We start from the raw sequence: 6000 nt of genomic DNA on the forward strand, positions 1-6000 counted from the left end.
AAACTACATATGGAGAAATATGCTAATCTCCCCCATTTTGGTAATTGATGACAACCACTTCAAGAGAGTTTATATAAGGAAATAAGCATAACCAAGCGCACAAATATAAAGCAATAATGCATGCGTGCACGAAGTAAATGCTTACGCAATAAAAGCAAAACCCTCTAAACATATCCAAAGTAAACTCTCTAAACTTCTCCCCCATTGGCATCGATTGCCAAAATGGAGAAAATTTTAGAAAGCCAATATAGTAGGTGGTCCTCCAAAAAGTGTGTACTTCTCAACAAATGAGTGCAAAGAAATACACATATATAATGATAAGAAGTTGGAGGAAAATGAACTATATCGAGGACCCAAAGATTGCAAATAAAAGAATTGTATGCCAGAAAGACATACAAAAATAGAGGCAAGCAATCAAAAGATACCAGATGGAACAAACAATCATATGGTCCTTCGAACCACATGAATAAAAGATATTATGATAAAGGCAACGGAGTGTTTTATCAAAACTAGAGAATCTCCCCATGATTGGTGCACTAATAAGAGATTTTTGTATTAGATACAAGTGCACAAAATAGGATCGTTGCTACCCCAAAATTAATAAAAACACACAACGAGTGCAATAAGATAGATGAGACAATAATCATATCACTTGCACAAAACAAATGGTTGAGCAACATGTAAAAGAAGCAACTTAAGAATAGGCTCAACCAAAATAATGTGTGTGAGTCATGGCAAAGCACTTGAGAAGACTAAGATAAGGATGAGCATTACTCATCAACATAGTCTTGATGAAATGAGAAACAAAGTGCTAGACATAGCATTCCCACACACACATACTAGAAAATGAGTTCACAAGCTTACTAATAAACAAAGTAAGAACCAACGCTTGTGAAAACCCATGGTGAAGATAGGAAATAAGAACCTTGTCAAGAGGAGGGATACCAATCGAAATGGAAAAACCCTCATCAAGACAAGCATGAGGAAAAAATAATTTTCACGGCCAAAGAGTCAATCAAGATGTAGGAAAATAAGATACGCACTCAAGACAAATCCTTTCACGAAGCCACCAAAACTAAAAAAGAAATGCAACGGTGGACGTGAAAGAAAAGAGGATATCAATTAGAGATGTAACTTCTCTCATGTGTAAAAGATTCTAAGTAGAAGACAATCATGATGACATATATATCCACAAAGAAGGATGTACACACGAAATGGTTACAAGAGGGAACAAACAAGATATCCAAAAGGAAGTCATAAATATATCAATAAGATATTTGCTTGGAAACATAGCACATGGCCTAATATGTTCTTATTGTACAATATGAGCTTCAAACATACGAACATCAAAGACATCCCAACTAGCAATAAGACATCATCGTTCGGATGCTTTGAGAAAGGAAACAAGTACTACAAGAACAAATCAAGAGATTCATGCCATGATGCAACCTGGCCAAGAAAAGACAAGTTTGGTCCTTTGCTAGAAATGAATGCATGAAGTAGATGCTTGTTACCGAGACAACATTGGATTGATGTAGTAGATAATTGTTCGTTGATCATCCTAACTTGTCTCCATGAAGCACACGGTGTCAACACCTTCCTTGTAGGTGATCCGAGCATCCAATGCATCTCCAATTGTTCCTAGAACAACAAACAAACAAAATGGTGCCCAAACTCATTGGGACCAAAGAGTTAGAAAACCAACAATACATAGGACAAACTCCACATAAATATGTGCATAAAGATATGAGATTGAATTTCATGCACGGTTTAGCCAATTGAAGCTTTTCAGATGCCAGCAATGTAGCGGCGCGCGCCCGAGTGGTCCCGAGATGCATCACGCTTGTGATTAAGGGATGCTAGGACTGACGTCGGCCGCCCACGCCACGTGCAGGAGCGTGAAGGGGAACTGGGCCCATGAACCCTTTGTGCTTAGGATTTAAACCGACGGGCTGGCCTCTCTGATTAGTCTTAGGTGGGGCTGCGGCGTGTCGATATTCCGAGGCCGGGCAGGACCCAGAAAAGTATGTCCGGCCAGAGTGTTATCGAGCGTGACGGGACATGTGGTGCACCCCTGCAGGGATGAAAATTAACTATTCGGATAGCCGTGTTCACGGTTACAGGACGACTTGGAGTTGTGCCCCGATCTTTTACAACTACAATTGTTACTTAACTGGATTTAGTTTGCCTCGGGATTGCTTCCTCGCAAGGAGTCGAGGGAGGATCCGTAGGCGTGACCTCACTTTAATATTGCTGCAACAATATGGCTATTAATGTGTTACCCCTGTTCTACTCTCGTCTATTGCTGCAAGACCACTGAAGATGCTAGTCTTCGATAGGACTAGGCCTTCTCTCTCTATTCTCGCATTGCTGCAGTCAATCCACATATACACCCCCCCCCTTCTTTGATACTGATGCATAATTAGACTAGTTCTGATGTAAGACTTGCGAGTACTTTGGATGAGTACTCACCGCTGCTTTGCTCCCCCCTTGTTCCCTTGATCCGTTTGCTGCGACCAGATGATGGAGCCCAGGAGATGGAGGTCCCCGCCGCCGACGACTGCTACCCCGACGGTGCCTACTACTACGTGGAGGCCGCTGATGATCAGGAGTAGTTAGGAGGTTCCCAGGCAGGAGGCCTCGCCTCGTTCGATCGTTGTATCTTTTGTGCTAGCCTTCTCTAAGGCACCCCATGTTTTATGTCTGTACTTAGATATTTGTTGCTTCTGCTGACTCGTGTGTTTATCGAGCTTTCGTATTCTAGCCCTCGAGGCCCCTGGCTTGTAATATGAAGCTGATGTTATTTTATTTGTGTCTAGAGTTGTGTTGTGATATCTCCCCGTGAGTCCTTGGGTTTGATCGTACGCATTTGCGTGTTTGGTTAGCGTACGATTAAGCCGAGGGCGTCACAAGTTGGTATCAGAGCCAACTTCGTGTAGGTAGCCCCCTTTCCAACTCCTTGGCCGAAGTTGAGTCTAGTGTTTGAAAAACTTTACTAACACTGATGTTGTGGCTTACGGGCCCACATCTCAATTGGGTGGTATTAGTATCTTTTACTCCTTTCCTATACTCTGGGCTCTACTTTCTCTTCTCTTTCGGGTCAAAGATTTTACTAACTCTAACATTAGGTTCTCGAATCACATCGATCCGAAGCGCTGGACTATCTACTCTTTTTCTCCTAAATATGTGTTACACACACTGTCATTGACATCCGTCAATCTTATTTTCAGATGCGTCCCGCAAGACAGCACGTGCGCCTGACACAGGCCACTGAGACGACTGGGTTCCCGGCCATTTTGGTCGATCTCCTGACCAGGCTGGGATATCGCTGGTACCCCAAGTACACTGTGTTCGAGGATTTCCGCGAGTACAACCAGTACCAGTACCGGGCTGAGGTTCGCATCTTCGACCAGAGGGGCGGCGAGACCCTCGAGCGCCACGTGTTCTGTGGTATTGGAGTGTCGGTCGAGATGGTCGTCCATGATGCGGCCTACATCGCCATCACCCGTCTCCGTGGAGCGTACCCTCACCTGGAGGAGAGCCCTTTCAGATACATCCTGCATGCTCCTGCTGGGGATGAGACTGGGTCTGATCTCACTGCCTACGCTTCTGACGTTCGGGAGCGCAGCGACCGTTCCTACGTCGCTGTCTGCGCCCCCTACGTGACGCGTCGCTACGACGCGCGGGTTCTGGTGCAGTACACTGAGGCAATGGATCGTGCTTTCCGAGCTCTGACTGTGGAGCTGTATGCTACACGCGCTCGTCTTTACGACGCGTTGACAGAACTGCAGCCATCACACTGTTCGAGGGTTCCACCTATGCGCATCCGCGAACCGAGCAGGACAGAGCTACCATCAGCTCTCGAGTGGACTGATGTTGGGGGTAGAACCCCTGCACTTGGACCTCAGCTGCTCGATTGGATGCGGTACCCTCACCAGAGTCACAACGGGACACAGGGTCCTTTCCCTACCTTCTATCACCGCCAGCTACCAGGATTCGATCGTCCTCTCCGACGTTGATGTAGCCTTATCGCTACATCTCGTTGTGGTACTCTTCCACCGCGTGCCTGCGCGCCGCCTAGTGAGTCCAGGGTATCGTCAAATGCGTCCGGGCTATCGCCAAATTTCGAATTTGTAATCGTTAGTCTGTAATCGAACTTATGTATGGGTCTGTATGTCGAACTCAACTACTATGGAGTATCTATCGCATTTACCTTTCATTATGCTTGATTACTTCATAAATGCGTGCGATGCCTTTCAATTACTTTAAGCTAAGCTACCCCTGCTAAATATTTAACAGGATGGTTAGACCAGCTGGCCGCCCGCGTGGCCCTGCCAACGATGCACCACCCCCGCCTCCTGAGTATATGGCGGGGATGATCCAACAGTTTGAGCTGAACCGCCAGTTTATGCAAGGGCTCATGGATCAGTTCCAAAGGCCGAACATGAACCAACCGCAAGGCGTGACACTGCAAGACTTCTGCCATCTCAACCCTGCGATCTACCGCAGCTCAACTCAGCCTCTAGATGCTGATGACTAGCTCCGTGACATTTCCTATGAGCTGGAGTCTGCCAATGTGCCCCTGGCGAGCTATGTCAACTTTGCCGCCTACTTTCTGAAGGGTCCCGCTGCTCAATGGTGGGACAGCCACAGGCGCTCTCAGCCCGATGGAACTATCATCACTTGGGCAGAGTTCAAGGCTGCTTTTCGTGCTCGATACATTCCCCAGGGAATCATGGACCGGAAGAAGCGTGAGTTCCGCAACTTGGTCCAGGGCAACAAGACTGTGGATGCTTATCAGCGGGAATTTCTGGAATTATCTCGCTATGCTGAAGAAGACATTGCGACTGATGCACGCAGGCAGGAGAAGTTCCGTGAAGGCCTCCACCCTGATATCAAGCTGACACTCCTCGTTCAGGACTATGCTGATTTCGCCACCCTCATGAACAAGGCTATTCAGGTTGAGACTGGTCTGCAGGAATACAAAGATAGCAGCAAGCGCAACCGTGACATGGGCTCATCTTCGGGCTCATCTGCACAGAAGCGGAAGATCTGGATTCCCAACAACATGTACCATGCACCTGCTCCTACTCCAAGGCCGTCCTATGCTGCACCTCGCCTGCCTCCTCCGCCACCTAGGCAGCCGAGGCTTCCAGCTCCACCACCTCGAGTTCCTCCTTCCCGTCCTGAGGACGGGCTGTGCTTCAAGTGTGGCCGTCCAGGTCACCGTGCTAGAGACTGCGGGCAGAAGCCGAATCAGCTGGCACTTCCCGCAACTGGCAGTGGCAACAACCAGAACCGCAACTTCAACACTAAGCCTGCTTATGTTCGTGGTCAGGCCAACAACATTCATATGGGTCAAGCTCAAGACCAGCCTGCTACCGTCATGCGTACACTTCTCGTTAACTCAGTACCTGCTTCTGTATTGTTTGATACAGGAGCATCGCATTCCTTTATGTCGGAAAATTTTGCATACATGCATGACATTAGGAGCGAAGAGATGAACATCCCGATAGTGGTAAACACCCCTGGGGGCGAATGCCGAACCTCTGTGGTTTGCCCCCATGTTCCAGTTGAAATTGAAGGATTATAATTCCTTGCCAACCCCATCCTACTAAAGTCATCCAACATTGATCTCATATTGGGGATGGACTGGTTGAAAGCTCATACGGCATCGATCGTTTGTGCCACCAAGACCGTCCACCTCCTACACCCTTCAGATGAAGTAATAAGCTACCATGCTCATCTCGTCCGTAATGCTGAGGCACGACTGTATGCTTTGAATGCATTAAATGCGTCGCCTCTTGAAGGGATTGAAAACATACCAGTGGTCCGAGAATTTCAAGATGTCTTTCCAGAAGAACTTCCGGGGATTCCCCCTGCTCGAGCTGTCGAGTTTGTCATTGACTTGGTACCCGGTACCACTCCTATTGCCAAGCGTCCTTATAAAATGCCACCACATGAACTCCTTGAACTTAAGCAAGAAATTGACAACTCGCT

Source organism: Hordeum vulgare, chromosome 7H (assembly GCF_904849725.1).
Source record: "Hordeum vulgare subsp. vulgare chromosome 7H, MorexV3_pseudomolecules_assembly, whole genome shotgun sequence".
NCBI lineage: Eukaryota > Viridiplantae > Streptophyta > Magnoliopsida > Poales > Poaceae > Hordeum > Hordeum vulgare.